Source organism: Lissotriton helveticus, chromosome 7, assembly GCF_964261635.1.
Source record: "Lissotriton helveticus chromosome 7, aLisHel1.1, whole genome shotgun sequence".
In the NCBI taxonomy this organism is placed as follows: Eukaryota; Metazoa; Chordata; class Amphibia; order Caudata; family Salamandridae; genus Lissotriton; species Lissotriton helveticus.
In genome coordinates, this window is record NC_136068.1 from 582791406 (window position 1) to 582815991 (window position 24586).

General features: G+C 42.4%; 1 protein-coding gene across 5 annotated transcripts in view; it reads right to left on the reverse strand.

Moving 5' to 3' along the window:
* The window catches only part of LOC144768773 (uncharacterized), a 9320023-nt gene extending 9296712 nt beyond the window's left edge, over positions 1 to 23311 (reverse strand). For 3 of the 5 annotated variants that reach the window (XM_078652694.1, XM_078652695.1, XM_078652698.1), the window contains exon 1: positions 22859 to 23309. The gene's annotated coding sequence lies outside the window, so the exon portion shown is untranslated. Of the gene's footprint in view, positions 1 to 22858 lie in introns of all 5 variants that reach the window. The other 2 variants (XM_078652700.1, XM_078652699.1) reach the window with 2 other exon arrangements.
* Positions 23312 to 24586: the final 1275 nt, after the last annotated feature.

Consider the following 24586-nt stretch of genomic DNA (forward strand, 5'->3'; position numbering starts at 1 on the left):
GAAAGAATGTGTGATAAAGTTACTTTAGCTAGTCAGAAAAGGTATAAAAACTGACCCCTTTGGAGAGAGGGCGCTTCTCGCTTCCCGAATCCAGTAAGGCGTGTCGTGCTGAAGGACTTTTTTGGAGCACGTAAGGATCAATAGGGTTAATGACTATTTCCTTTAGATGAAGTGGGTTTTAGACAGGGAACTTAGTTGATGGAAACTGTTTATTTTACTTAAATCATGCTAATTGATTTTACTTTGAATTTTCAGACTAATGTGCTATTCCTCAATAAAGCTGCTAAAATTGCTAACAAAGTATTAAAGACAATGCACTTACTTGATTAAAGTTAATAAAATAAGATTTTGAAACAACATCCAGGTCTTGTTTATTCATGGTCTTATCATTAGTTGATCCATTTACCTTAGTACTTAATTAATATGTTATTTGCTTAAAACCATGGTAATGTATTTAAATGTATAAACTGTTTGTGAATAGGTTCTGATTAATTAGGTCACATGATTCACTTGCCCAAAATCTGTCTTGTTAGTAAATGGGCCTTGTGAGTGATTTATGATTAATGGTGAGTATCTAACGATGGGTAGTATTATTGAGACAGAATTTCTATAGGGGCGCTGGATCAATTCTCTGGTAGCAGAGTTACGGTTACTATGGTAACGGACATGCTACATGGTAATTACATAGGATCAATGTTTAACATATGTTGAGTTTGTTCACTTGTTACATGTAGTCGAAAGGTTTTTTCCAGCAGTGTGAAAATTCCTGGTTTTGTACTGGTACAAGAGTAGTGTGACAGGTAAAGTTGCACAGTGTATTTGTTCTGTTTCAAAATAGTGGTATTGTCATATATCACTAGTGTTGTGGACGTACAGCACGAGTTTAGGGATTTTAGGTGTGATAGGTAAAATGTATAGTGAGGATTGTCTATGAAATTGTAGCTTTTGAGTATAGGGACTTGGAGCCTGTTTTAAAACACACTGCGAGAAGAGTAATGGAATTTATCTAAACTTGTGTGAAGGGTAAGGAAGCGTTGTCTATTCTTACTGGCGCGTGAGGATTTCTATGGTTGGTTAAAGTCCTACCAAGATTTCATGTATGCATGGTTAGGGTTTGTTCTGTTTGAATGTGCGTAAATGATTTTGTAATTGCGTTCAAGTCAAACTTTGAATTGTTACTTTATGTGCATTCAGAGGGAAACGAGTTCGTTATTACCTGTTTGAAGGGTAGAGTAACGATACTTTATCAACGATTGAATATTCTGTGAGAATAGCGTTGTCTATTCCATGCAAAAGAATACTTGAGTGATTGTATAAACTATCACTTTATTTAGTGAAACAGACAAATGGTTTGTTTTTCTGTTGTTATTAATCGAAATTCATTGAAAAAGTTTCTTAAAATGGCGCTGCGAAAATATTTTGTAAAGGAGGGGTGAGCTCTAGGAGTGAGAGACGAGAAGCTGCAGCGGCAGTGTACGTCACAGGGTCTGCGCTGTGATTGGCTAACATACGTCACAGCTAGCGCGCTGATTGGCTCACGTGACTCAGATGAGCTGTTAGCTGATTGGCTCATCCTGAAAGCGGCAATTCTATTGGTTGAGCAAGGTGGTGACGTAGCTTAACCTGATTGGCTTGTTGGTGAGTTTCGCGCACGGATTGGCTGATTTTGCGGAACAACCAGGAAACGTTTACGATCATTTAGAAATAAGCGGATTTGATTAGAAACATGAGTTATTATTACAAAAAAGAGAAGAAGCTTACATGGTTTCAGAAATTAAAAAATATATTTACACCTGATAAGAAAATCGAAACGCGAGGTGGAAAATTACTTCATAAGTACAAAACACCTGCAGCATATATGGAAGGTGAATATGGTTATCATACTTGCCTTTGGTTTGATAATTGGATGGATTATATAAAAAATGATGGTGTTCTAGCATGGCCAGAAGATGGGTCATTTAACATGAGGGTTTTGAAAAACTTGAGAGAAAAAATGATGGCTCGTGTGCCAAAGCCTAGACCTACTCAATTTGAAGCTCTTGTTGAATGGGAAGATGAAATGTTTGAGCTTGCACGAGAAACTAGAGGTGTAACAAAAAGTCCAAAATTAGACATTAATAGAGAAATCATGAAGATAGAATGCGTCGATGGAGACAAGCAGACATGTGTGATGGTCTCTACCCAGTAAGACTGATGGTTACTGAAATACCAGGTCAAAAGAATACTCAAAAGAAAAATAATATTATTGAAGAAAGTGAATTAGAAGATTCAGTTTTAGAAGAAATGTATCTTACAAATAGAAAACAGATTCCTTTTAAACCAGCTTGTTCATGGTCTACCCCGATGGTTTCTACAGAAACCACTCCAAGTGCACCACCACTCAATGAGGGATCATCTAGATTGTATCCGAATAATACGGAAACTCCTGAAAGAGTACAAACGAGAACTAATTCTAGTACAAATGGTGAAAATAGAAATTTCCCTGAAACTCCAGTTTTGAGAAATGAGACCCAAAGAAATGTAATGAGATTAGAAAGAAGTAAGGAGATACCAGATACTTCAGAATACTTCCGATCGAAAGAAGAATTAGTACAGCAGTTAACTAAAAGTATGGAAGCAGTAACGGTTCCAATAACGATTGGTCCAGTGCACCCACTTTTTGGCCAAAGAGAAATGGGACATTCAGCTTTAACTATTCCATTAAATGCAGAAATCCAGAAAGTGGCAGAAAAATTTTACTCAGATTTAACTGAAATACATCGAGAGAAAACAATACCTGATTTAACTTATAATCAAAATTCATCATGTAGAACTCCAGTTGGAGCAGAATCAGATACTGAAACTCCAGAAAAGAGTGTTGAAAAACAGATTTACCCCCAAAACTTGATGTTGCGAGACTAAAAGCAGATTTAGAGGAATTAATAATTGGCACAATTGGACCTGACAATTTAAAGCATTATCAAGATGATGAATTATTATTTATTTGTAAAAGTGTACAATGGAAAACGAAAAATAAATATGAACAGCTAGAAGAATTAGCTACTGAATTAGAGATTGATTTGAGCAAGCAGAAAAATTTAGGAAAGCATTACAGATTAGATTTTACTGAAAGAGACATTGAGAATTTCAATTCAATGGGGAGAATTTTGCATATAAAAGATTTGATCGTATATATAAAAAGATTGGGTGATTTGAGCAAATGGAGAGTGAAATGGACCAAGAAAAGAGAGGCAGAAAGAAGAGAAAGGGGCACGGTAGCAAATCAGTATCCAATGAGGGAAATAGCAGGAGGTGGATATGTGCATGTTCCTTGGTCAAGACAGGACATCTTATTGTTCACAAATGATTGTCCTCGGCTGAGAGAAAAGCCAGTGGAATGGTACCGACAGGTAGATAGATTCATAAAGCTTTCAAAAGTTCTGTGGATTGATCTTGACGGATTCTTTGACATAGTTGTCCCATCAGATCTTTCGACAGAATGTAAAGTTTCTGTAAGTTGGCTAAAGGTAGAACCTGCTCGAGATGAAGTAACAGGTGCTCCATCATCAGAAGTTATGGGTCTGTATGATAAGGTAATTTATTGGTTGAAAAATAAGATTCCCCCAAAAGAAGTGGATTGGGTTAAAATTGACAGAACAAATCAAGAGCCAAAAGAATCAGTACATTCATTTTATGAAAGGTTACTGTTGGTATTTAAACAATACAGTGGCTATGAAAAATTAAGAGAAAAGGACATGAGCCACTTCATATATAGATTTGTTTATGGCTTGAGCCCTGAAATTGGAGAGATGATTAGAAATGGGATTGTCGGCTGGCAATCACTCTCAGTTGATGACATTTTGAGAAAGGCTAAATACTGCAGTGATGAGATAGATGTAAAGCAAAAGAAGTTAAAAGAAAAGGCAATGTGGGCACAGGTGAAGGTAGCTGAGCAGCAAATTGCAAATTTAGAGAATAAGAATGTTAATGCTAATCAGAATCAGAATCAAGGTAAATTTAAATGTAACAAGCCAAAATTCAATGTTAATATAGAGGAGTTGAAACAAAAGCTCCCTTGTTTTAATTGCGGCAAAATTGGACACTGGAAGCGCGAATGTAAAAATCCGCCCAGAAATGTTAAAAATGCATCATTGAATCCACAGATGCAGAATAATAAATCTGCAGCAACAGCTACAGCGACAGTTAAATGAGCTAAATCTACAGCAACAGCTACAGCGACAGTTAGTGAATCAGCAGAGTCAGATACCACAACCACCGCTTCCAAACTGTGTGAATGTGCAGAGGTACAATTCGGAAACGGGATTCTGCGGAGATGATCAGGTAATCAGACCGCAAAGAGTGAATGTACCAAATGTTTCTCGAAAATTTTTGATGACAGAAAATGGAGGAAGTGATTCTGAGGATTATTTATGACGGTGCCTGAGAGAAGGGGAAGTGTGTGTGCTTGGGGACCCCCATAACGACCCTGTGGGAGTGCAGTTTCCGCTCGCTTGCCTGTTTGTTGTGCGGCTTCTCCGGCCACTTCGCCACCACGCCTCGCGGCCCCCGCTCCGCGGGAGCCGCTCGAAGGTGAGAGACTTTCCTGGGGAACCAGCCCCGGCTTCTGGACGTGCTAAGGAGCACCAACGCCGCTTCAGGGACTTCACAGCAGGACAGTTTGCACTGAGGCGGGACTGCGAGGACCAGCGTGCCCAGCGGCGCTGATCGGCCGCAGCTGGTCCTCTTCCCGCCCCTCCACCATAAAACCAACGCGGTGTGAGTGCTGACTGGGACCCCCATAACGACCCTGTGGGAGTGCAGTTTCCGCTCGCTTGCCTGTTTGTTGTGCGGCTTCTCCGGCCACTTCGCCACCACGCCTCGCGGCCCCCGCTCCGCGGGAGCCGCTCGAAGGTGAGAGACTTTCCTGGGGAACCAGCCCCGGCTTCTGGACGTGCTAAGGAGCACCAACGCCGCTTCAGGGACTTCACAGCAGGACAGTTTGCACTGAGGCGGGACTGCGAGGACCAGCGTGCCCAGCGGCGCTGATCGGCCGCAGCTGGTCCTCTTCCCGCCCCTCCACCATAAAACCAACGCGGTGTGAGTGCTGACTGGGACCCCCATAACGACCCTGTGGGAGTGCAGTTTCCGCTCGCTTGCCTGTTTGTTGTGCGGCTTCTCCGGCCACTTCGCCACCACGCCTCGCGGCCCCCGCTCCGCGGGAGCCGCTCGAAGGTGAGAGACTTTCCTGGGGAACCAGCCCCGGCTTCTGGACGTGCTAAGGAGCACCAACGCCGCTTCAGGGACTTCACAGCAGGACAGTTTGCACTGAGGCGGGACTGCGAGGACCAGCGTGCCCAGCGGCGCTGATCGGCCGCAGCTGGTCCTCTTCCCGCCCCTCCACCATAAAACCAACGCGGTGTGAGTGCTGACTGGGACCCCCATAACGACCCTGTGGGAGTGCAGTTTCCGCTCGCTTGCATGTTTGTTGTGCGGCTTCTCCGGCCACTTTGCCACCACGCCTCGCGGGCCCCGCTCCGCGGGTGCCGCTCGAAGGTGAGAGACTTTCCTGGGGAACCAGCCCCGGCTTCTGGACGTGCTAAGGAGCACCAACGCCGCTTCAGGGACTTCACAGCAGGACAGTTTGCACTGAGGCGGGACTGCGAGGACCAGCGTGCCCAGCGGCGCTGATCGGCCGCAGCTGGTCCTCTTCCCGCCCCCTCCACTTATTCATTTCCCTGATAAGCAGTCATAGCAACGCGCACGCGGGACGCGCGCGGGGCAAGGGCCGGGGCGAAGACCGGGCCGTTTGAGGCCGTTCGAGTACGGCAGAGTCCGGCCTAGGCCCACCCCCCCGGTCGATTAGAAGGCCATTGAAAATGCCACTAAGATCAGGGAAGGAACGTACTGTCCAAATCAACACCACCAAGGGCGTCGTCTCTGGTCCCCTTGATGCCTTCATAACACGGGCCACTGGAATCCTGAAAAAGGAAATCTCCATGGTAGAGAAAAGACTCTCAATAGACCTTATTTGTGGAAAGCGATCATCACTGGGGGCACTAGCATTATCCATCTCCCCTGCGCCCTCCGCTCCACATGCTGCCTTTAACTGCGTCCATACTACCTCTACGGACGCAATAGTCCATCTAGAAAACATAGGGGGTAGTACAACAGGGGATATACCAAGGGAAGAAAGGCCTAGTATAGACGCTTCCCAATGTAGCCAGGGGGATCGGGATGATGATAATGATTCATTGATCAGTGGGGAGTCGGATTTTAGCCAGCCTTCCGGATGTCTTCCCCTTAATCATTCTCACATGTCCAACTCTGCCGAAATCATTAACCATCCTATACACAATTTTGGCCCCAACACTAAAAAGAGAAAGATGGACTCTAGATTGTCGGGGGAAAGAGACTTAAAAATCTGCAAAGTAAACAAAGTTCAAGATGGTGGGATTCAGGGGTCCGAGCTCCCCCCAAACCCCTTAATACCCTCTGTATTTAATAACATGTTATGTCCTTCCCTTTCGGCATTGGGCTCTTCAAGCACCTGCCCTATGTGCCTTAATAGTGACAAAGTTTTGCTAGCTAAAATGGAGGCCATGTTTAAAACATTACTCTTACCAGTCCTGGAGCGGACTAGGCTCATGACCTCAAAAATTGATAGTATGGAGGATCTGATCAATTCAAACCATACGATGCTACAAACACTACTTGGTCCTAACACTACGGGTGCCATTAAAACTTTAGTATCTACTAAGGCCATTAGTAATAACAATATGGAAAAAGGTAAAACTATCCCTAATAAAACCATAGGAATGAATAGTACCACACTTAAGGGGGGCGAAAAACTTAATACTACATCTTCCAAATCAGGAGCTAGCATTCACGCCCAGGCACCAAAGCCCCAATCGAAACCAGCGGCTAAACAAAATAGTGGTGGGAGCCAAATAATGGGCCCTCCCCCACAACCTACTTTAAATCTTCCCCACCCAAGTACCCCTAGAGTCCAACGTACTGCCCCCACCAACAACAGGAATGGGGGACGTAAAAGACCAACCATCCCTAGTGTTGATTTACCACCAGAGGCAGCCCAACATACCATCGTTTTGACAGGTGTAGCACCATTAAAACCGGGTGCCAGGGAGTCATATGGCGACCTCCGCAATAAAATCATCTTTTGGTTGAATAAAAATCGCCCATTACCCCCCTCCACTCCCACGGAGATATTATATGCGAGGAGAGTGGACTGGGTGGGGCCGGAATCAAAAGACTTAGAAGGAGATTGTATCCTTATCTCATTTAAAGATTCGTGGGTGGTAGATACCTTCAGACGAGAACCAAGGTTTGCAAGGCAGGGGGATGTACAAACACTAGCCTTATCATACTTTTATCCGCATAGGCAAATACCCCTTCAATCCTACCCTTTATTTCGTAAGGACCCTACAGTAAGACACCCCCTGGCATTAACACCGCTTGACTGCCAGCGCCCCTTTCTCTTTAACCATTTTGGCCCCCTCTCTGGCCTTGAGGCTATTGATTGACTCAACGATCCATCTAGTGAGTCTCTGTTTGGCAGCGCAGTAGCCCAAGAGCCTATTGAGCATAGCATGGTGTGCCCAAATCAAACCAGCAATCGAGTAGATGAGGAAGTAGGTCAAGCCTCTCTGTTATCTAGCCCTCTACTATATGTAGGTGTCCAGGGGATCTCGACTAAGGATAATCTTATAGTACCAGCGGATCATGCTAAGCATATAGTGGTTAAAGTCGATAAAGGGACGTCTTATGGATTTGTACAGCCCTTACACCCTTCATTAATGGAAAATCTGAAAGACCACTTGAAAATCCTGTCCTGGAACATAGCGGGTATCAAGGCTCGCCTTGCTTCTACAGACTGGTCGAACTTTATGGACACTTATGACATTATACTGTTGCAGGAAACGTGGGCAACGGAGCCTGTTCACAAGCTGGGCTATATTAACTTTTTCAAACCTGCAACCAAAGGGGGCAAAGGGCGGGCTTCAGGCGGTTTGCTGATTTGGGTGAAACAATCCTTGGGCTTTTATCCAACCGAACTCCCTGTGGAGAACCTGGATCTCCTCTCCATCATACTAAACAAAGGGAATAATCAAATCATGAACATTGTTAACATCTATGCTAGAGGTCTGCCTGGTGGTCGAAGCCCACCATTGTTGAACTCTATAGACCATATAATTACGAAAATGGACAGAGGCATTATTACTATCCTTGTTGGCGATCTAAATTGCACTATAGAACCTTTGTTTGATATGGGAGACACTTGGACTATGGCAGACGATTCTGTATGGGGTGTTCCGGACTTACAAGTGGATAAGAGGGCAAAAGCAACAGAGGCGGCAGTATCCTGGATGGCATTTTGTTTACAAAATGGGTTCCGTGCATGTAACGGTCGCTCTGCCTCGGATATCAAAGGAAATTGCACCTTTGACAATGGGCTGAGGCAGAGCCGCATTGATTACATCTTATTGAACATGGAACATTGGTTATCATTAATAGACATGGCAGTTCTACAGCGATCGGAAAGTGACCACAACCCGCTGTCATTGTCGTTGAAGACACCAGGTCTAAATAGACAGGAGGAGCCATCTGTCACTTACACAGGTGACGTCCTACTCACCAATGACAGGAGGAGACTGAAGTGATCCCGGGTCTTGGAAGATGAGTGTCTACTGGACAACATTAATGTTGTGGTTGAAAATGCGCTTAATGTAATGTCGCAAATAGATTTGATGGGGGTGGATCCTGGACTAGCTAACAATGTGATGGGAGTTCATAATAAATGCTTTGACCACTTAAAAACACTTCTTTCCCTACCATGTGGAAGTGCTCCTACTAAAACAAATCCGTTGCCCCAAAAATGGTACAATAGGAAATGTAGGGAGGCACATGCAGCTCTCATCTCAGCCATTAAATCCCGGGACATGGTTGGAGTGAAAGCTGCAAGGTTCAATTACAAGAAGATTCTTAGAGAATCGAAACGGGAGTGGGAGGATAAGTTTTGGTCAGACCTCCTGGAGGCATCCTCCACTAACAACCAGAAAAGGTTTTGGGATTTGGTTAAATGGGGAAAAAACATGGACTCTTCTACCCCGGGAAATAATGTGCCCCTTGAGGATTGGGTATCGTTCTACTCGGCCCAATTTAGAGCTGATGACTACGATGCTACAAATCCCTTAGGCAATGCACTCTTGCTGACCCCCCTAAGCGAAAAACTCACCTTCACAGTTGCTGAGGTTGAGCTAGCCTTGGCATCGACCCTCAGAGGGAAAGCCCCAGGTATGGATCTGATCCCGGCAGATTTATTTAAATCTAATCCTGCCTTGTGGCTCCCTTATATAACTAGGATAGCTAACACCTTGGCCCTTGGAGCCACGGTCCCGAATTCATGGAAAGGGGCCGAAATTGTTCCAATTTACAAAAAGGGCGATAAATCCATCCCAGGCAACTACCGCCCTATTAGTTTGATCGATTCGATTCAAAAGATAGTGGCACGCATGGTTTTAGGACGGGTCCAGGGATGGATTGAAACAGAGAATATCCTGTCACCCATGCAGGCGGGCTTCAGATCAGGGATGAGCACCATAGATCAGGTTTTTAGATTCTGCCTGATCTATTGGAAGGAGGTGTGGCTCGGCGGCGGCACCATCTATGCTGCATTCATTGATCTGAAGTCCGCCTTCGATTTAGTGCCAAGGTCCAAGCTATGGGGTGTTCTTGAAAGCCTGGGGTGCCCATTAGAACTTTTAGACCTCATTGTTAGACTCCATGAGGACAACTTTGCGAGGGTGAGATGGGGGGGCCAGGGACAAGTGACGGAGACATTTCCTGTAACTCGAGGTGTCCGCCAGGGGTGTGTCCTGGCCCCAACCCTCTTCCTCCTCTTCATCGATCAAGTTGTCAAGTTTTTTACGGACACCCCCACTGATGCACCAATGCTGGCTGGGATGAGATTTCCTTTACTCATCTTCGCAGATGACACTTTAATCCTCTCAAAAACGCGTAGCGGACTTCAGCGGGCTCTCGACCGCTTTGAGGAGTACTGTGCCATCAACAATTTGGTAGTCAATGTGGGGAAAACAAAGTTTATGGTTTTTACAAAAAACCATTCAGTTCGTAGTTCAGTGAGGATGAATGGAGTAAACCTTGAGCAGGTCGATACCATGACCTATTTAGGGGTTACCCTCGATAGTCGCCTAAGATGGAAGGACCAGATTAATATACAACATCTTAAACTTGCCAGGCTGACTGGTTGTCTTATCAAAGAGCAAAAGGAGTCAATTACAAAGCGGGTCCTCCCAACCCTTAAGATCTATGATGTTAAAATCTCTACAGCCATTCTGTATGGCGCGGATCTGTGGGGCCACATGGACTTGCTTAATTTGTTCAAAATCCAATGCAGATTCCTTCGAAACTTAGTGGGCCTCCCGCAGTCAACACCCTCGATTCCCCTCTGTTTGGACCTTGGTTCCCCACCTATTAATGAGATGGCTAGATTTAGGCTAGTGGCACTGTGGAGACGGATATGGACATCTCCAGATTTATCACTCTTTGCGAAAGAACTTGCGGAGGTCAGGTCCATTAGGGGCTCAGGGAAAATACCATGGCTTTCTGCTGTTAAATCTATCCTTAATGATATGGGCCTGGAACACCTTTGGACATCCCCTCAATCCAATGCCTTTCCTTCCAAAGATGAGTTCAAATCCTTGTACTGGGCCACAACCCGCGTAAAAAGAGTTCTGCTTTCTAATCATAACAGCCTTACAGGCAGGTTCTTAACATTCAAACTTGACCTAGAGAGAGAGCCATATTGGGATGTAATAACCCGTCCGTTAGACAAGAAGCTGTATCATCAGTTTAGAGTGGGCGCTTTGCCCTTAAACGCTTTTTTAAGCAAATGGTCTACAGGGTTATCGCCCTATTGTACATGCTGCCCAGGTCATACTGAATCTGAAGGACATTTTCTTTTTGCTTGCCCAAGGTACGGTGCACCCCGAAAGAAATGGCTAAAACCTTTGTTCCAAAAACTACCTTTTAAAACATCGAAGGAAGCCATACGGGTGCTTAGGACTAACACCTCTGAACTCTTTGTAGTAACTCTGGCAAAATATTTGGGATGGGCCTGGCTCCTAAGGCTAAAAAAACAGCATGCCTTAGTCCTAAGGACCAAGATGTTCTAAAATTGATTATAATCTGTTTGACCATGTTTTTGCCAACTGTTCCATGACTTAGCTGCATCATCTATACCCCTTTCTTTTCCTTCCCATACAAAAGGCCCGCTTACAAAGAACTTGAATTGCAATGTTTTCTTTTTAACTTAATTTTACCTTTTTTATAAAATAATCAGGTATTTTCATTAATTGAAATTGAATTTAATCCGGTTTTATCCATTTGTCTTAAATGTTCCTTTATTTGAATATTTTTCTTTTAATTTGGTGTTTAATCTTTCTTATAGTGTTGCTTTTCCTGTTTTGTTGTTTTTTTGTGTTTTTTGTATTTTAATGTGTCTTTTATGATTTGTTAAAAATCGAAATAAAGACTTTAAAACCTGAAACCTGTGTGCTTGGAGCCACTCTTGAGGTTGACCAGTCCAGTCCATTTATAAATGGTAAAGTGAATGATGTAGAAATCACTTTTCTTGTGGACACTGGTGCTACCCGTTCTACTGTTAGATCAGTGGAAATAGAAAACCTGCCTCTCTCTGGTGATTTTATCCAAGTAGTTGGTGTAGCTAATCAACAAATTAAAACAGATTTAACAGAACCTGTAAAGGTCGAAATTGGCAAATTCAAAGACAAACATAGATTTGTGGTTTGTAACAGCAGTCCTGTAAACCTGTTAGGGAGGGACATACTTTGTAAGATGAACTGCAAAATATATTGCTTACCGGAAGGTATAGAGCTTCAAACTCTTGAAGAGGATGGGCTTTACAGATTAACAATGTTAATGGTTGAAGCAGAGGAAAGGAAACTATATCCTGCATTTGATAAAGATAATCTTCCTGAAGAATTAAAAAAGACAGTGAAAGCTGAAATTTGGGATTTGACAGGGAATGAAATGGGCCTGATGAAAAATTTTGATCCAGTCAAAATTACAGTGAAACAGGGAATAGATTTTCCAAATATTCCTCAGTATAAAATGAAAGCAGAAACAATTGAAGGTGTCATTCCTGTAATTGTAAAATTTATAAAACAAGGTGTACTGAAAGAAATTGAAAGCAGTCCTTGTAATTCACCGATTATGGGAATCAAAAAGCCAAACGGAACTTACAGGATAGTTCAGGACCTGAGAAAGGTTAATCAGATAGTTGTTCCATGTTGCCCAGTTGTTCCAAACCCAGCAGTGATTCTTTACCAGATTCCACATGATGCGGAATGGTATACAGTCATTGATCTTTGCAATGCGTTCTTTACTGTTCCATTGCATCCAGATAGCCAGCAAATGTTTGCGTTTAGGTTCCAGGATCGCATCCTAGCATGGTGTCGTATCCCTCAAGGGTATACAGAGAGTCCATCTATCTTTAATCAGTTGCTAAAGAAATCCTTGGAAAACCTAGATTTACCTGGTAAGTCAACATTGGTTCAATACATAGATGATTTGCTAGTTGCAGCAAAAACACAAGATAATTGTGTTACAGATACGATTACTCTTTTGAATCACCTGGCAGATGAGGGACATAAAGTGTCTCCTGCAAAATTACAGTTTTGCAACGAAAGAAGTAAAATATCTTGGTCACAGGATTGCAAAAGGAATAAGACAAGTGACAATTGAGAGAATTAAAATGATTCCGGGAATGCAACCTCCAAAAACACAGAGACAGGTCAGAATGTTTCTAGGAATGGTTGGCTATTGTCGCCAATGGATTAGTGGATTTTCAGTAATTGCAAAACCACTGCAGAGACTAACAAAAGCTGACATAAAAGATCCAATTGTTCTGACAGAAATTGAGATGGAAGCATTTGAAAAGCTAAAGAGAAGCTTTTGTGAAGCTCCAGCTTTAGCCATGCCAGATTATGAAAAAGATTTTGAGTTGTATTGCAGTGAAAGAGAAGGATGTGCATTATCAGTCCTTATTCAGAGACATGGAAAACTGAGAAAGCCAATAGCATACTTCTCAGCAGTTCTTGACCTTGTTGCGAAAGCATTACCAGGCTGCTTGAAAGCAATAGCTGCAACAAGTGTGAGCCTTGAGCAAAGTGAGGGAATTATAATGGGATTTCCTGTAAAAGTCTATGTACCCCATTTGGTTGAAATTCTTCTTACCAGAAGTAAAACACAGCATTTGACAAGTAACAGATTAACAAAATACGAGAAAACTATTTTGGGATCTGATAACGTTTCGATAGCAAGGTGTGTGAATTTAAATCCTTCCACATTGTTGCCTGATGGTACTGTGACAGAAATTAGAAACGAAAATGACATTGATCATGAGTGCTTGGATGTTTTAGAATATTGTACCAAGCCAAGGCAGGTCATTAAAGATGTTCCTTTGCCTGAATCAGATTTTGTTTACTTTGTTGATGGCTCTTGCTTGAGAACAGACGAGGGTTTTCTGAGAGCAGCCTATTCTGTCTGCACAGTTGCAAGTGTGGTTGAAGCATCATGTCTCGAAGGAATTCGTTCAGCTCAAGTAGCAGAATTGATTGCTTTGATTCGTGCTTGTGAAAGAGCAAAAGAATTGAAAATCACCATAGTGACTGAAAGTCAGTATGGATACGGAGTTGTCCATGATTATGGTCAGCTTTGGTCTCAAAGAGGTTATCTAACTTCTGCGGGAACACCAATAAGAAATGCAAAATTAATCAAGAGATTGATCGATGGCATTCAATTACCAGAGAAAATTGCTGTCGTGAAATGTGCAGCTCATAAAAAAGGTGAGGATTATATTACAAAAGGGAATGCCTATGCAGATGAAATCGCAAAATATTGCGCAAAAAACAATTATTCAATCAATCGGGGGAAAAATAATGAACATGTTTTGAATTCACTTATGCTAACATCTGTAGTTGAGACATGGCAAGGAGTAAAAGATTTACAAGATGAAGCAAGTGATGAGGAAAAAGACTCATGGTTAAGAGCAGATTGTAGACAGCGAGATGAAGATGGGATTTGGGTCTACAAAGATGACAGACCAGTTTTACCAAATAGCATGATTGCTGACATGGCCAGAATGTATCATTGTCAGGGACATATTGGAAGAGATTCCATGATTAGACTATTCAGACAGACTTGGTTTAACCCAAAGTTCAAGATAATTGCAGAATCTTTGTGCCAGAGATGCTTAATCTGTCAGCAAATGAACCCAAACAGAAAAACAGTTGTGAGATTGGGAACCATAGGACGGGAGGGTGGTCCTTTCACTAGGTTACAAATGGATTTTATTGATATGCCACCCCACAACAAACTACGTTATGTCCTTGTGATAATCTGTTTGTTTTCAAGGTGGGTTGTAGCGTTCCCAACACGTCACAATGATTCAGTTACTGTTGCAAAATTGCTTTTAAAGGAGATCATACCAAGGTATGGTTTTCCGGTGACTGTGGAAAGTGATCGTGGAACACATTTTGAAAACATACTGTTACAATTGGTTTGTGAAGCATTGAACATAAAACAAAAATTGCACTGTGCCTATAGACCAGAGGCATCAGCTGTTGTTGAGCAAGTTAATGGCACAATTAGGAACAGGATTGGTAAAATGTGTCTAGGTACAGGAATGAAGTGGACGGATGCACTTCCACTTGTTTTGATGTCTCTAAGAAGTACTCCTGATAAAAAGACAGGTTTAAGTCCACATGACATTGTCATGGGCAGAGTCATGAGACAAGCATTTGTACCTGTAGGGAAACTGATGAGTTTAAACAATAGCGTCATTTTGGAATACTGTAGAAACCTTTCTGACGTCGTGACTTCTGTGTTCCATCAGGTGGGAACTGAAGTGATAACAAGAGACAAAGAGCAAGCACATGATCTGTTACCAGGAGACTGGGTGAGGACAAAAATTCACCGAAGAAGAAATTTTCTAGTACCCAGGTGGCAAAAAGCAAGACAGATAATTCTTGTCACAACAAATGCAATAAAGTGCAAGGGTTTGAAAAGGTGGATTCATCCAAGTCACACAATTCGTGTACCACCACCTGAAAATCCTGACGAAGGTGATACTACAGCAGATTCGGATTCTGAAGAAGAACCTGAGAAAAATCCAGATTCTGAAGATCGACAAGAAAGTCGACATCTGGGAAATTCAACTGCGAATGAGGCATTGAATGGAAAAGACTTAGAGATTGTGGTAGTAGACTCTGATAATGATGAAGATCTGCTAGGAAAAGAAACGGAAAAAGAGTCTGAGCAAGAAGCAATCAATGATCAGGAGAGTATTGAAAAGCAGAATAGAAGCTCTGAAAGCAGGAACGGAAATTCTGAAACTGGGAAGTTAGAAGTAATTCAAGAAGAAGACGAGTTACCAAGTACCAGCTATAAGGATAATGTTCCTAACAGAGTGAAGCTGCCGAGTAAAGAAGATCCTAAAATCAGTTTTGAAATTTCAGATAAAGACTCAGATGAGAGTGATGAAGATTCTCAAATGAGAAATTTTAGAAAAAGAGCTTGGAGAACTGAATGTAATGTGACTGAGCCAAAGAAGAAATTATTAAGAAAAGGTGATAACTGGCCAAGTGAAAATGAAGGCCTAAAATTCAAATTGGTGAACAGATCAAAAGAACAAGTGAATGAGGTGTCAAGTCAAATAAGTGACCCTGAAAAGAAAAGTGAAGCAGGAAAAAAAATAGAAGTTATTAGCAGTAGAGCAAAAAGAGTTGTAAAACCTAACCAGAAATATAAGTCCCCTGAATGGACTTATATAATCATCCCACCTGTGGTGGAGGTGAACAGTAGTAGTCAGGAAGAGATAGATGAAATTAGTGACAATGATTGAAATGTTTCTGTAAACATTTGAGGGTTGTTTTTGGCATAAGGCTGAAGAAAATGTGTTAGGTGACACAAGGTCGAAGAAATTGTGTTAGTTGGATAAACACATTGATGTAAGACGCAAGGTCGAAGAAAAGCTGTTAGAAAGTAGGGTTTTTTCTTTAAAAAAAAATAAATCAAAAATAGGGGGGTATTAGAAGTTTTAGAAATTTTTAATTTCTTTTTGTTTTCTTTGCAAGGCTCTTGTTAATAGAGTAAAGATGCCTTATACTTATACTAATATCAACTCTAAATGTTCCATTTTAAGGAGATGCTGTAAAATGTCTTTTATTTGTGTGATTCTAATAATCTTGCTTTGGTTAATCTTAGCTGTCATTTTCCCTTTTGGGTTTGATAAGGAAACGTACAAGACTAATATGACAAGTAAAGCTACAGTGAAACAAGATAATCATGGTGCAATAAGTAAAACTAACAGAATTATTGATCACAAACCAGAGATTCATCAAGATAGATCTGCTGGTAATTTTTCTAGTAATACTTTTTTAAGACTTGTAGCAGAGTATGTTAAAGTGATGAAAGTCAAAGATTGCTATATTTGTGTAAAATTGCCTGCTTCTGTTTCAGAGGGAGTGACATATAATATGCTTCCTCTTACTTATGGCATAACTTGCAGTGTGATAGCTAGCTTATTTTATCAGACTGGTCATTTAGAATATTACTATTCGAACCATGATGAGATCTTTGCAAATTTGAAAATTGACAAAAGTCTGAATAAGCATAAACATGCTAATCAGATGAGGGAATTCTTTATTGTGACTAATGAACTTACCTACGAGTATGCTTTTAAAAACAATTTAACTTGTAAGTTGAGAGCTGAAAAAAAGTCTTTCTTGAATTTAGTTGAAGAGAGAAGAGCAATTTATAAAAGAAATGAAATGCTTAAGCAAACCAAATCGAACTTTTGACAAATAGAGGATGAAAAGTTAAATGGCAAATCTTATGAAAATGTTGCTATTCACATAGATAAACCTGTTAGTGGAAAATGTTGTATTCGGAGAGATAATACTCTGTTTGATAATTACTTTGTAGGTGCCAGTCAATGTGAAGATACTTACCAAATCATGGGGGGTTGGGGATTCAAAGGTGGCAAGGATCCAATTTATCCTGGAATTTATTTTGTGTGTGGAGACAAAGCCTATTACAACCTCCCAGACCACTGGGACTTGCTCTGTTGGTTTAGTTTTTCCAAAAATCTTTCATGTTGACAGAAATGCAGAGGGTTCATTTGAGATTAACAGTCATCTGAGCAGATTTAAAAGAGAAAGTTTCTCAGAAATTTTGGGAGACATCTTTGAAGCAGTAATACCTTTAGTAGGTATAACCCTGAATGCAGTTAAAATCAGAAAACTGTCTACAATAGTTGACAGATTGTCAACTGATACAGCTAGTGGTTTCCAATTAGTGGATACTGAGCTTATTGCTATAAGGTCTATGGTAATGCAGAATCGTCTTGCCCTTGACATTCTACTAGCAAAAGAGGGAGGAGTTTGTGGCATTTTACATGTCCAACACTGCTGTACCTATATCCCTGATAAGAGTCAGAGTATTGAGATGTATATCAAAAACATTTCAGAGATTCATTCAGAAATTGAACCTTTAGAAGAAGATTTTTCAGAACGTTTGAGCAAAAGGTTTGCAGCAATCAAAACCTGGTTTCAAGAGTTGGGTGGTTCAATCTTAGGCAAAATACTGACACCTTTATTAGTTATAGTCTTTGTGATACTTTTGTTGAAGATCAGTTGCATGTTACACAAGAGAAAGAAGTACCTTAGGGAAAAGAAGAGAATTTATAAGCTTAGAAAGGAACAAGAGAGAGAGATAGAACTGGAAGAGTTTCGTAGAACTCAATATGAGAGCTGCAGGCAAACAGCTGAGACAAATCTTTAGAAATACTAATACAGTGTAAATCAAAACATGTTTATGGAATAAAATGTTGTTAAATTTTTGGGTGTAGTTTGGTGATTTTGAAATCACCAGATGAGGGAGTTGATGGAGCGAGATTCAGAAACATATATGTTTTGACTCGCAAAGTTAAACTTCCATAATAAAATAATCATACTAATCAGCATGAAGTGAAGTATATTAATCAACCTAGACTAAAATGCCTACACGACACAGGGGACTAATACATGTGCTCATATGTGCTCTATGTTGCATCTGCATGTACGTGAGAAAATAATAAACTAACCTTGTCTATTGTTGAAATGTGAGAAATTAAATGCGGCTGTTTTAATTAATGGCATGTGCTTATTTGTAAGTGCTTATGTGTTGTCTTTTTGTCTTTATGTAGCACAAGAATCATGTTTGTTACTAAAATGCTTTGGCTAGGTAATATTTATTAATGGGTTAATAATTAGCAAAGGAGGGTGGGTAACAAAACAAATTCTAATTCTTTCATTAATTGATGTCTTGTGTTTGTTTATACATTAGTTTTGCGAATGGGCCTAAGAAATTGGCTGCCAGTGCTGCAGAATATGAAACTTGACCAGAGTGAAGCCTTCACTCATGCGCAGACGAAAGAGCATTCTGCTGATCTAACAACGTTTAATGCAGAAGCAAATGTGGTCGAGTCGAATGTGTTCTTGGTGACATTTCCAAGAACAGGATGCGGCATGGCCTGCCAAGATTAGGAAGTGAAATGTTTCGTGCTCTGAGAATGTTTCTTTTGAGGAAGCAAAAAGGATGGAGAAACTAAGAACAATAAGGGCTATGATGAGGCCCCAGACTTGGTCAGGAGAACATGACCTAATGGTGGACTGACATGGCTCAGCCAATCAAAAGTTTGGATTTTCAGAAAGAATGTGTGATAAAGTTACTTTAGCTAGTCAGAAAAGGTATAAAAACTGACCCCTTTGGAGGGAGGGTGCTTCTCGCTTCCCGAATCCAGTAAGGCGTGTCCTGCTGAAGGACTTTTTTGGAGCACGTAAGGATCAATAGGGTTAATGACTATTTCCTTTAGATGAAGTGGGTTTTAGACAGGGAACTTAGGTGATGGAAACTGTTTATTTTACTTAAATCATGCTAATTGGTTTTACTTTGAATTTTCAGACTAATGTGCTATTCCTCAATAAAGCTGCTAAAATTCCTAACAAAGTATTAAAGACAATGCACTTACTTGATTAAAGTTAATAAAATAAGATTTTGAAACAACAAGCAGGTCTTATTTATTCATGGTCTTGTTATCATTAGTTGATCCATTTACCTTAGTGACTTAATTAATATGTTATTTGCTTAAAACCATGGTAATGTATATAAATGTATAAACTGTTTGTGAATAGGTTCTGATTAATTAGGTCACATGATTCAGTTGCCCAAAATCTGTCTTGTTAGTAAATGGGCCTTGTGAGTGATTTATGATTAATGGTGAGTATCTAATGATGGGTAGTATTATTGAGACAGAATTTCTATAGGGGTGCTGGATCACTACCAACTGTTTTTCCAGCCTCACAGTAAAATTGGATTCAGTCAGTGCTCCACCACCTGGGGAAACGTGCGAAAATACCGAGCCATTAATGATTGTGTGATTGTGTGGGGTAGGGTGACCAACCGTCCGTAAATTTCACGGACAGTCTGTAATTTCGGCCGTCTGTCCGTTGTCCGTGAAGGAATCTTTAACGGACGCCATTTGTCCGTCATTTTAACAGGGCACTGGTTAAACCACCCTAAAGCCGGCACAGCTGGCCCCCACCTCCCTTCTTCACTCCGATGCTGCACCAAAGCTCCTCAGATACTCAGCACTGGAGAGGCACAGCGGGATGGCAACCCTCACACCTCCAGCCCTTGATGACCTGTTAAGAGGTGCTCGAAGGTGACTGAGAGGGAGGGGCTGCAACTTCAGGAGCAGCGACATCTATTGACATGCAAACAGCCCTGAATGCATTTAGAGGGGGGCTCACACATTCCATTTCTACCCAGGGCCCCAAACATCCTAGACTCGGCCAGATTACACCCCTGATTACACCGAGGCAGCACGTGGTTCTCTTCACAGAGCGTAATTACTGTCACTAAATTGAAAGCAAACCTCGGTTCTTCAAACATGCAGTCTATAATGTAATACAATAAAGAAATGGCACAATCGCACCCACACTGATTACCCAAGTATGGAGTTCAATCAGTTCTCTTAGAGTATCTCCTGTAAGTACTGTACATCACAGTGGGGGATGGCATTTTGGACAGAGAGCCTGTCTTCTCGTTGTCTTGTGCAGGAGGGGGCGAGGAGCCCAAGATGATACTAGAATACTGCATGCCCACCCCTGTGCCCACCCTGGTGGATCCTGTTCCCTCTCCTGTGATGGCTCCTGCCCTCCCCTCAGTGATGGCTCCAGTCCACCCCCCGCCTGTGATGGCTCCTGTCCCCCCATGTTGTGGCTCCAGTCCACCCCCGCCTGTGATGGCTCCTGTCCCCCCATGTTGTGGCTCCAGTCCACCCCCGCCTGTGATGGCTCCTGTCCCCCCCTGTGATGGCTCCTGTCCCCCCCTGTGGTGGATCCTGTCTCTGTTCTGTCCCAGTCCTGGAATGGCCCCTGCAGCGAGGGTGAAGTTCTTGATGGGCCTCTTCTCAAAAGGGCTCAGCTCAAAATTAATATGGAAAGGTGGACGAGTAAGTAAGTTAAGGGATGGGTGAATGGCTGGATGAATTAGTGAAAGGGTGAATGGACGAATGAAAGATTGAATAAATGGATAATGAGAGAGGATGGATTGATGAGTGAGGGGAAGGATGGATGAGAGAAAATGTAAATAGCTGGATGTATGGGTGGAAGGGTAGCTGGATGATGGATGAGGGGAAGGATGGATGGATGAGGGGATGGATGGATGGATGAGGAGAAGGATGGATGGATGGAGGGGAAGGATGGATGGATGAGGAGATGGATGGATGGATGAGGGGAAGGATGGATGGGTGAGGGGAAGGATAAATGGATGGGATGAGGGGAAGGATGGATGGATGAGGGGATGGATGGATGAGGGGATGGGTGGATGAGGGGATGGATAGAGGGGAAGGATGGATGGATGGGTGGGTGAAAGGATGGATGGATGGATGAGGGGAAGGATGGATGGATGATGAGGGGAAGGATGGATGATGAGGGGAAGGATGGATGGATGGATGATGAGGGGGAGGGTGAAAGGATGGATGATGAAGGGTGGATGGATGGATGATGAGGGGTGGGTGAAAGGATGGATGGATGGATGATGAGGGAATGGATGGATGATGAAGGGGTGGGTGAAAGGATGGGTGGATGAGGGAAAGGATGGATGGATGATGAGTGGGTGGGTAGAAGGATGGATGGATGATGAGGGAAAAGGATGGATGGATGATGAGGGGAAGGATGGATGGATGGATGATGGGTGGGTGAAAGGATGGATGGATGGAGAGTCGGTGGGTGAAAGGATGGATAGATGGATGATGAGTGGGTGGGTGAAAGGAAGGACGGATGGATGGATGGATGGATGGATGATGGGTGGGTGAAAGGATGGATGGATGGAGAGTCGGTGGGTGAAAGGATGGATAGATGGATGATGAGTGGGTGGGTGAAAGGATGGATGGATGGATGAGTGGGTGGGTGGATAGTGGGTGGGTGAAAGGATGGATCAGTGGATTGGATGGTGGATGGGTGAAAGGATGGATGAGTGGGTGGATGGATGGTGGGTGGGTGGATGGTTGGGTGGATGATGGGTGGGTAGGTGGATGAGGTAAATGATGGATGTATTGATGGATTGATAAGTGCAAGGGTGAATGAATGGACGTATGAGTGAAAGGGTGAATGTAGGATGGATGAGTGAGTGAAAGGGAGGGTAGATGGACAAAAGGATGAATAGATGTGTGAAGGAGTGAAATGATAGATGGATTAGTGATAGGGTCAATGGATGGATTCATGAGTGGATGAGTAGATGGATGGATGGGTGGGTGGATGGATGGATGGAAGGAAGGAAGGATGGCTAAGTGAAAGGGTCGATGGAGAGAGAAAGGGATGATGGATGGATGACTAAAAGAGTGGATGGGTGGAAGGATTAGTAAGCGAAAAGATGGCTGGATTGGTGAAAGGGTAAATGGCTGAATGGATGAGTGAATGGATGGATGGGATGAAAAGTGCATGGATAAGTGTACAGATGGATAGGGTGAAAGGGTGGATGGATGGATGGATAATGGAGGATGAGTGAAAGGATGGATGAGGGGATGGATGAAGGGATGTATGAGTGAAATGATAGATGGAAGGATACATGATGGATAGGTTTGCAAATGGTTGAATATGTTTGGAAATGGCTGGGCTTACTTATATACTATTGCGCGACCTCTGATGTGTCTGTAAAACGTACCTATTGTCCTGAAGTTTTGTCCTGAATTTTGACCTCCTGTCCTGAATTTGTGTCCTGAATTTTGACCCTTTGTCCTGAATTTTTACACTCACCGTCCTGAATTTGCACCAATGCCAGTTGGTCACCCTAGTGTGGGGGGGGGGCTATATACGCGAATTCCGCATCCTAGACTCGAAATATGTGGGTCTAACACTCAGTGAACGCAAACTGTAAGTAGAGACTGCCTAACAGGGTCATGGGGGGAGATACAAACAGAAACATCCTTCCCCTTGGGTTTCTGGCGCACAGACCTTCACGGACACTGAACCATTTGGAGAAAATGACTATCTTTTGTAATAACACAGAAGACGATATCATAGAGGAACTGCAAAAAACATCAGCTTTAAGTATTCTAAGCATGCACGCCAGGCACAAACAATAAAACATAGACTTTCAATCTTTCTGGAAACTGCAATACCATACCAATTGTCGTAATAATTGGTGCTACTTTGCTTATCTAATATTAAAACAACCACAGCAAAGGGCCAGCGACCACGTGCACAGTGTTTACCTGGACAGACAGTCATTTAACACAGAGGGCGGTTGTCTGCAGCCCTGTAACTTCGGCGAGCGAGTATTATTCGGACGGGTTGAGTGAGGCCTGTCTCGAGCTTTGGGATGATGCGCGCGCACACGCTCCTCCGAATTACAATACAGCAGAACCCAGCCTCCAACCCTTGGGGCGGTTTTACCGGTCTGTTCCGAAAGTGACTGAGACGTCACTAGGCCTCGAGGTCGCTGGAACACCTCGGGGGCCGCGGAGATTAACGTTGAAAAAGTTCAGTTGAGCTCTTCTCGAAGGTTCGAGTCATGTCTGACTGGAGAGCGGGCAGGCCTCAAACTGCGTCACAAGGAAGAATCTTGTTCTACTGCACTTTTGTCCATGGACAAACGAGAAGCACAACTTCGCGGTCGAGCCATATCCCTTGCCGTCCCGACCCCGACGGCTGACCCTTTTCTGCGGAGGCAGACGTGTTTGTTGTACTGGAATAAACTGCACACACGTTACCAAAGTACGCAACGTTATATTTTCTGGAGCCACGCTCTGCTGGGCACGTTCTTCCTACTAATATCGTTGTATGCCACAGTAGACCCCAATATTTTATGCTCCACGTGAAACATACAGCTCCCCTTAATTATGCATAGCAACAATGGAACATAACTCCCCCTTTTTAATACCAATTTAACAGAAATTAATATACAAATTAAAATAATATACAAAACGTATTATAATGTGAAATATACAAGAATACAATACTTCAATCAATGCTCTATATAAAATGAGTGAACAAATGCAAATTGCGTATATGGAATTATTCTTTCTCAAGGAATGCCTTTTCGCCTCACACAAAATCTTCCTACCAAAGGTGGGGTAATTGTTCCTTACTCTCGCTCCTTCTCTCTTTTGTGCCTTTCCAGTCCGTACCTGAACCGCCACACAGCTCAACATTGACTCCATCACCTCCAGAACCTTTAAACTTTTAAAAACAGAATAATCCAGTATAATTCATATATTCACCGCTATGTACAGTGGGTCCATTTAATTTTTCTCTTTAATCTCATGGCTGTGGTCAAAAAATGTGCTACATAAAAAATTTCCCAAATATTAGACAACAGCTGTAAATACAGGAGGGCAGGTTTTACTTGTATGAACCCCTTGTCTTTAATAAGAGGGATAATTAACCTTTTGCGAATGGGGCGGAAATGTTCACAAAAGAAAATAAAGTGCGCGGTATCCATAATGGAGAATCCGTCAAAAGAACAAATCTCCAAGTCCATCTCCTTGGTCCAACCTGGGCGTTCTGTAAGGAGAAGGTGGAATTTATTCAATCTAAATTTTGTCAGTAAGAATCGATGATTAGTGTTGTTAACGATTCTTAAATAGGGTTCTATTTCACTTGTCGTTATTAGTAGATGGCGAGCCCTTACTGTTGGTTTTCTCAATTCCTTATCTTCTCTAGCCAAAAGTGTCATCAGTTTATATGTATCTTTCACCCATTTCGCATCTCCCTTCACTAATTTAAGTGGCTGATCAAACAGTTCTGAACGACCCAATTTAACTTCTAGTTTTTTAACATAGTTCAGCCAAGGGATACAGTTACCACGCTCGAGTGCAATACAGTCCCTGAGAACCTCATGGTTCAGCTCCAATTCGGGGTTCAACCAGACTGAAATCCATTTTAGTAACGGGGCTATGGCTATACGATCTTCTAGGTATTCTACCCCACACTCTTGATGA